At 27.0% G+C, this 8,616-nt stretch overlaps 1 long non-coding RNA gene across 1 annotated transcript; it reads right to left on the bottom strand.

Moving 5' to 3' along the window:
• Positions 1–230: 230 nt before the first annotated feature.
• LOC107930974 (uncharacterized) lies at positions 231–1,183 on the bottom strand. Its single transcript, XR_001693093.2, has 2 exons — positions 729–1,183; positions 231–417 (listed from the first exon to the last, which is right to left on the bottom strand). It is a non-coding gene; the product is annotated as an uncharacterized lncRNA (long non-coding RNA).
• Between the last annotated feature and the right edge of the window lie 7,433 nt (positions 1,184–8,616).

The following is an 8,616-nucleotide window of genomic DNA, read 5'->3' as shown; positions in this document are numbered from 1 at the left end:
AATCAAAATACATATTAAATCATTAATTAAAATTTAAATTAACATTCAGTCCCTCAACTCTTTCAACAATTTTTAATTTTAACTCATGTAATAACATCATCCTCTATACCATATATAATATTTATGTGATGATATAATACAATTTTAAAGAATAATAAAATTAAAATACAATAATAAACTTTCCAGCTCATACACAAACATAGATTGCAATTCACAAAACACCAACAATATTTGAAGAATAAAAGCAAAAACCATATATATATTTAAAAAAAATAAAGGTACAATGAATGGCCCTAACTCCCCTCTCTCTCTCTCTAAAAATTGTTTAGAAAATCGCTGAACCAAAAAAATCTAAGCACAAGATATTCTGACACCATCTCTGCCCCTTTCAATGTCTTCACCCTCCTCCTGCATAAACTTCAAAAAAGAAAATCAAGTAATCAACTTGCAATATTCAAAGCAAAACCATGAACGGGTTCTATAAAGTTAAATCAGATCATAGCTACTAAAAACAAAGATCAGTGACTAAGTGTAGAGCTCCCTTCAATCCAAACAAGGATCTGACATTTTTGGTAATGCAGCTCCTGAGATATGCAAGCCAAAAGTCTATCCCTTCTTTTAGAAGTTATATATATGGGATAGAGCTTTAGGGATCCATAGCTCAGCAGCTCTATATACCCTGCAAGACCCTCTATTGGACTTCAAGGAGCTCCACCCCTTTGTCTCACCTTTAACCAACAATAAATATCTCCTTCTTTGCCTAAACCTAGAAAAAATGGCCAAAAAGAAGGAAAAAGAAACCCTAGTTACGGTTACAAGATTGAATCTCTCAACCTTATTTGACACACACATATATATATGGCTCAGCAGACGTGGGTTAAAATCATCAGATCCAAAAACTTTCAAATCAAAACAAGCAGAAGACCACTACTTAACCTACAAGAAGAAACAAGCATGAAGATATGATGGAACAAGGGAAACCCAGAATTTAGGACACTGTTAATTTCCTCTACGAAGATGACTTTAGGTTATAGAAAGGATGAGAGAAAGGGTTATATATAATATGTAATAAAAGTGCATTAGGGTTTTTTGATCTAATAAATAATGATGGTGGTGGGGCGTCGGCAGGCCAGTTTTTAGCTGTATAGATGTTGATTATAAGAAAAAACAGTGAATTAGATGAAAGTCCTGGGAACCGGCTCCTAAGATTCCTTGTTTCGATAATGGCATATCTTCATATTGATTATGACGCTATTTTACTAAACTAATTTAAAAAATTTTGATATTTATAAAAATAACCTAGGTTAAAAGGCAATCACTAAAATGACCTAAAATGAATAATAAAATAAAGTTTTGAGAACTTAATAACTGGCACCATTTAGTGTTTTAGTCCCATGATTCTGATGATTATATTAGACTTTAAAAAATGGTGCTGGCCTGTAAATGGCTGGCACCAGGTACTTTTTTCGTGAGTTAATGAGTATTGTGTGACCGGAGGTGCCAATGAAAAAATATCCTCAGTGGTGGCTGTACGTGCTTCAGGATCGAGCTCCGGATGGTATGAGAACGACCCAGACCGTTGTTTCGAATGTTGAGGCTTTAGGTCGTCACCAAAAATATTCTCGACAAACAAACAAAATTTGGGAACTCATCTTAAAAAAATTTTGCTTCCTCCTCGACAAAGAAAAAACTAAAATATTTAATCTCGTTTTTCAACCAATAAAGCAAAGAAAAAGCAAACAAAAACTCAAATAGAAGATAAAATACTTATATATATCTGATAAATTTGGTGCCGGCCATTACATGTCTAGCACCAAATTTATTTTTTTTACATCTCTGGTGCCGGCAATCAATATATCAAAGTAAAAAATTTGCATTGGGATAGGAAAAAAGTACTTGGTGCCGGCCAATACATGCCCAGCACCCAAAAATTTGAAATTTTTTTTACTCTAGTGCTAGCCATTAGAAAGCCAGAACCAAAAAAAAAATTGCACTGGAACACAAAAAAATCATTTGGTGCCGCCCATTTACAGGCCAACACAAAAAAAAATATTAGTCTAATGCAAGCAATTAGAAGGCCAGAACAAAAAAAATAAATTGGGACATGAAAAAAGTACTTGGTGCAGGCCATTAGAAGGCCAGAACCAAATTTTGTTTTACTAGTTTGTTGCCGGCCATTAGAAAACTAGAAAAAAATTGTATTGGAATACGAAAAAAGTACTTGGTGTCTGCCATTTACAAGCCAATACCAAAAAAAAAAATTTGCTACTCTGGTGGTGGCCATTAGAAGGCCAGAATTAATTTTTTTTAAAAATATTGGTATTTTTATATACCAATATGATATGATTTAAAAAAAAACTTTGGTGCCGGCCATTGAGTTCCTAAAGTAAAAAAAAATTTAATTTTTTAAAGCCTGACACAATTATAAGGAAATCATGAGGTCAAAACATTAAATGGTGTCGGCAATTAAGTTTCAAAACCTCATTTTATTTTTCATTTCAAGTCATTTTAATGATTATTTTTTAACCTAAATTATTTTTTATAAATATCAAAATTTTTAAGTCAATTTGATAAAATAGCCTGATTATGATAAATGGTGAAGGTGCAACCCACGAGATTTTTTTTCATTCTTATTAATTTTATTAATTTCACAATCTAATGTTAATCACCGGTAATTGTTGATTTTATTCTTTAATTATATATTCGAATATTTGGTTTCTATTTATAAAAATACACAAATCAGTTATAAATAAATTAAAAACTATTGTATCAATAAAATACAAAAAAAATAGCAAATATAATATTCAAATTAAACTAATAAAATTTAACGGATTCTCTATAAGCAACTACAAATTTTCATTCTTGATAAAAAATAATTTAACGATTTATTATCAATTTATTTCTATTTAGAAACATATTATTTTCGTAAAAAATAAACATATTTTAAGTAGGTTGACAGTCTAACCTATTTCTTTTTCATACTATGCTATCATTAACAATATATGAAATCAATCCCTTCAATTGAATAATCAAACAAATTGCTTTTTACGTGCACCTCAAGCAATTGATTTTTTTTTTCTTCTAGAATGAAGAAGAATATATTTATATTACATGAAAAATGCTCTAATATTTATTTATTTTTAGTTTTTGTATAATGTGATTTATAATTATATAAAAAATAAATATATTACAATATAATGCAAATACTAGAAAATATACCAACTTGTTTATATTGAAATTTTTTATAGGAAAAAAAGATATATAATAGTAGTAAAATAAATGTATATTTATAAAAATAAGTATTAAATAAAAATAATATAATTTTAGAATATATTTTCAAATACTTTTTATAGGTAATATAGCAAATTTTTAGAAAATATTATATGCATAAATATTTTTTTTATGCATTTGGGTTTTTTTCTAACTAAGATAAAATTATAACATAAATATGAAAAATTTGGTCCATTTAGGCCTTAGATTATTATTATTATTTCGATTTTAAAAAATAAATATGTAATTATATTATTTTTCCCTATATATTTTGGCAAGAAATAAAATACCATAGCAAATACAAGAAGAAGCGGGAACAATAACTGACCGGCACGTGGCGGTACAAAGGGATTCAGGGGAAAAAAAGCCTAAACGAGAAATGAATGGTAATTGTTGAATAAAAGACTTTCTTGATTAGACAAAAGGGACAGTTGATGTGACCGCTCATACATTATCATTTACCCACTTTTATTTGCTCAGTGTATGCCTTCCCCTTTGTCTTTTTCACTTTATCCTGCCCACATCAAGTTTTATTTTTTTCTTTTCCCACTCAATTCCTTGGGCTTTGGCCCTCAACTCAATTTAGGAATTGGATTCGACGTCACACGATGTCGTTTTGATATCCTCTTTTATCTTTCATTAGCCTGTCAAATTTTGTCACGTGGAATTTTTTCCTTTTTAGGGAAACGTAAGAGATTTTTTTATACTGTTATCACGTGATTTCTATTTATTTATTGTATTGCTGTAATTTTTGGTTTTTTAGGAATCTGACCTTATAAGTTTAAAAAATTATTAAAACGACCCAATTTCAAAATTAATTATAGAAATGACCTGATTTTTATAGTAGACTTGGCTACCACCATTTTTCTGGTGGCACCACCCTAAAAATCCCTAAAAATGATAATTTTTTTTGTGTCGCCTAACAAATTGGTGGCACTAGACTGAAGCATGCAAGGTTAAAAATCTAATGAAGTAATTACCCTTTTTAAATTGGCTAAAAAAATGCCATGGCAACACCTAATTATATTTTTTTATCTATTTGCATGTTAATTCAGTTTCCTTTTAAAATTAAATTTTTTTAACCTTAAAAGATATAAGAATAACAAAAATAAATCTTTCTCATTTTTTTATTTTCTTAAAAAAAATAAAATTAAAAACATATATAAAATTCTTATTTAAATTACCCAATATATCTCTAAAAAAATTTCCTCAAGTTTATCTAAATTCAAATATGATAGGGAGTGAATTAAAAATGTCTAAATCTAAATGTGGAATTTTTTTAAGGACATATTGCATAATTTAAATAAGTATTTTATATAGTTTTAAAAAAATTAAAAAAATGAGAATGATTTGTTTTTTTATTCTTATATCTTTTAAGGACTATTTAAATTTAATTTTAAAAGAGAACAGACCTAACATGGAAATAGACCAAAAGTTTAATTAGGTGCCACCATACTCTCATTTTTTTTTTCGGCCAATCTACAAAATGTAATTTACTTCATTAGATCCCTAAATATTTTGTCCGTGCACACTTCAATTCAGTGTCTCCAATTTGTAACGCAACACATTATTTTTTTGAGAGATTTTTAGGGTGGTGTCATTTGGAAAAGTGATAGCACCTGATTTTATTGGCGAAATCAGGTTATTTCTTTAATTAATTTTAAAATTAGATCATTTTTATAATTTGTTAAACTTATAAGGTCAGATTCGTAAAAAACCATAATTTTTTATGTATTGCATGCATATATTATTTTAGTCCTATTTTCTTAATTAAAACGAAATCTTTAAGCTAATTAATCGGAACAAATTACTCGGATTTGCTATATGGTTTTAAATAATTACATAAAGTCTTTATATTTTGATACTTTATTTCTTCCAATAAATATACTTTTGGAAGTGATGGATAATTTTCTTCAAATTTACAAATAGATTTCCTAGCCTAGGTTGTAGCGTTAGTCATTTTCTTTTCCTTTTTAGTTACCGAGTTTTTATTTTCAATTAAAAATAAATATTTTTTTACAAAAGGTTGTTTTTTCTTTGTTATTATATAAAATATATAATTTAATGAATATATTAAAAAATGCTTTAAAATATATATTTAAAAATAAGTACAAATATAAATAATCAAAATTTATATAAATTACTCTAAAAAAAAGTAGATATACAAAAAATATAAATATATTTAACAAATATAAATTTAATATATTTTAATATCTGGTATGAAATACAATTTTTTTTAACATTTATTTTACTTATATAACTTAGCATCCTTAATATTTTCCATTCTCATCTCATCGCTACAGTTATATTTAAATTCAAATACATAGCTCATCACTGATTTTAATTTCATCACTACAATTTCTAATCTCACTACTATAATAATTAATCTCATCGCCACCGTTATTTTTAATCTTACTGGAACAAATTTCATTGCCCATCCAAACTAAGTCTAGATCTGTTGGTCAAATTGAAAATCAATTGGGATATCGGTTAGACTGGTTAATTCGTGAACTGTACAAACTAATTGAACTCATTTAAAAACCTGGTTGAATCGATGTTCTCTAGTTTTAAAAATATATTTTATTCAATTGAACCGAATAAATTGATCGTGTTGGAACATTTTTAAATATTTATAGTGTTCAAAGGGTAATTAATCAAAAGTTATATTATTTGATTTTTTAAAAAAGAATTGTAACTATATAATAATATTATTTGAATAGTTATAATATTAAATGAATAATTATGTATTTATTTTAAAAACATTATTATTTAGGAAGACATCTATTGAAAGATGTCTCTATGAAGAGACATGAAAATTCCCATAAATAGAAATGAGATTTCATTTGGAAAACAGACTAGCAAATTCTAATTCTTGCTTTCATTCATTCATTTTCTAATATTATTAGATTATTCTATAAATTATTACTGCAGAAATCCTTTGTAGAAATTGAGTTTTTTGTTATACATTGCTCAATGCGTAGTGGATTATTCTCGTCAGTGCAAAACGCAAATAGTCATTGACTTCATTGTATCCTCGAGGTTAATTTTCTTGAAACTCATTTGCACACCGAAGATAGGTGGGGGCTATAACACCCTTAACTCGTATCCGTCGCCGGAACAAGGTTACGGAGTATTACCAAAATTTTCAGAACAATTTCGATTAACTTATGTCATTTACTATTCATATTCAAAATCGAACATATTTAATCTTATAGTCCCTTTAATGGACCATCGAGGCTCAAAACATGCATTAGAAATGAATCGGGACTAAATCAGAATCCCAAAGAATTTTTCGCAAAATCATAAAAAAAAATTTCCTAGTTACAAGGGATACACGGCCAGACCACATGCCTATGTGCCCGTGTCTCTACTCGCCCAATTTGCTCTTCACCAACACCAATACTTATACACATTCATAGACCATTCCAAGACAATTAATTTATGCCAAAACCCAGTCTCATACATGTTATTTAATCTCATTCAACCAATGTACCCGTAAGTACCTCATATGACAATTTATTTCCATGTCAATTTATACTTATATTTACTAGATACTCAGTTCATTTTTATGCATGTTGTAACAAACATGTTAACCAAATTCCATCATCATTATACTAACATGATTTCTATAAATTAATCATTTCAAACATATACCATAATATGATCTTTTATACGTAAACATCGAAACATGTTTATCACTTGCCATTCCAATGGCTAGTTATAACCAAACCTTTACATGCCATTATTGACCAAATTTGTATTGACCTGAAATTCACGGGCACCGGAAAAGTGAGTTATAGGGCCTCCGTCTTAGTGAAATAAGTTCGAAAATAATTATTAAAAATATTTATGAGCCTAGTGGTGTGTCTAATTAGGATCTAATTAAGTGAATTTAGCTTAATTTAGAGTAAGTAATAAAAAGGATTAAATTGAATAAAGGGTAAAAGTTTAATTATAAAGCAATAGAAAATAAAAAGGATTAAAATGGCAAATAAGCCATTGACTACAAATGAGGTGGCATATTGGTGAAATAAAATCAAAGATTTTTTTTAGGTTTTATATATTATAATGATTATTATTATGGTTTTATATTAAATTGTTATGATTATTTAATTGATAATATATTATAAATAAATTAAATAGAAGACAATTGTATGGTAATAAAATATACATGTGTAAGAATTGTATGGGTACATTTGTAATTTAAATATTTAATTACTTATAATTTAAGTATAAAAATATTTTATAATTATTAATTGTATTAATTAAATCATGAGATTTTTATTTAATAAGCAAATTAGGTAATGACATTTGTAATAATATAAATATGTACACTTGTTATATAATTATTAATTTACTTAATATTAAAGTAAAAGATATTTTAATATATTATATTAATATTATATTATGTTAATAAAATAATAAAGTATAAAAGAATTAAAGAAATAAAGAAACAAAAGGAAATAGAAATAGAGTTGAAAACGGGAAGCAGGGGAGAAAAAGAGAGAAAAAGGGAAAGAAAAATAAAAGAGAAAATTAGGGATTTGAAGCTTGGAGTTAATTTGGTAAGTCAATTAAGTCCTTTTTAGTTAATTTTGATGTTTTAGGAGCTTTGAAATAAGATTTTGATGAAATTAAGTTGATAGTTCAAGAGTTCATATGTTTCCAAGTAGGGTTCATGTTGGAAAAATTATGGAATTAGGGATTTAATTGAATGAATTCTAAGTTAGAATTGATTAAGGGATTAAATTGTAAACTAGGCTTTAAGTTTTATGTTGTAGGGACTAAATTGAAGAAATTTCGAAATTAGAGAAATATGCTGGAAATTTTATAGTTAAATATAAGTTTAGACAAAATTTGAATAGAAAAAGAGAGTGAATTGGATTAAGAAAATAATTAAGTTTAGTTAGGATTAAATTGGGAATAAGGTAGGAGTTGTTTAGAAATTTAATTATTTATTATAATTAATGCTGTAAATAATAATGTAAATTACTATTATTTTCGTAGCCAACAAAGAACCTGAAGCATCAGCATCGAAAGGAAAGGAGAAAGTCATCGAGGACTAAAACGGGAGAATTACAGTGTGTATTACTATAATTCAAATTTTAATTATTATTGATTGCTGAAATTTTAATTGTTATGTATGGTAAATAAGACTTGAGGTAAGTATGTGAAATCGATATGAATATTGAGTGAAAATGAAAGTGATATAAATTGAATCAAATTGAATTGAATAAGTGAATTATGGAATATATGATTATTTGAAAAGTGTATTGATTGAAAATAAATAAATTGTGACAAATGTATGGTGTTGATGGCATACACTTGTGTGAAAATTAATTTGTA

This window comes from Gossypium hirsutum, chromosome A12, assembly GCF_007990345.1.
Source record: "Gossypium hirsutum isolate 1008001.06 chromosome A12, Gossypium_hirsutum_v2.1, whole genome shotgun sequence".
Classification (NCBI taxonomy): domain Eukaryota; kingdom Viridiplantae; phylum Streptophyta; class Magnoliopsida; order Malvales; family Malvaceae; genus Gossypium; species Gossypium hirsutum.
This window is presented reverse-complemented; position numbering and strand designations above follow the sequence as displayed.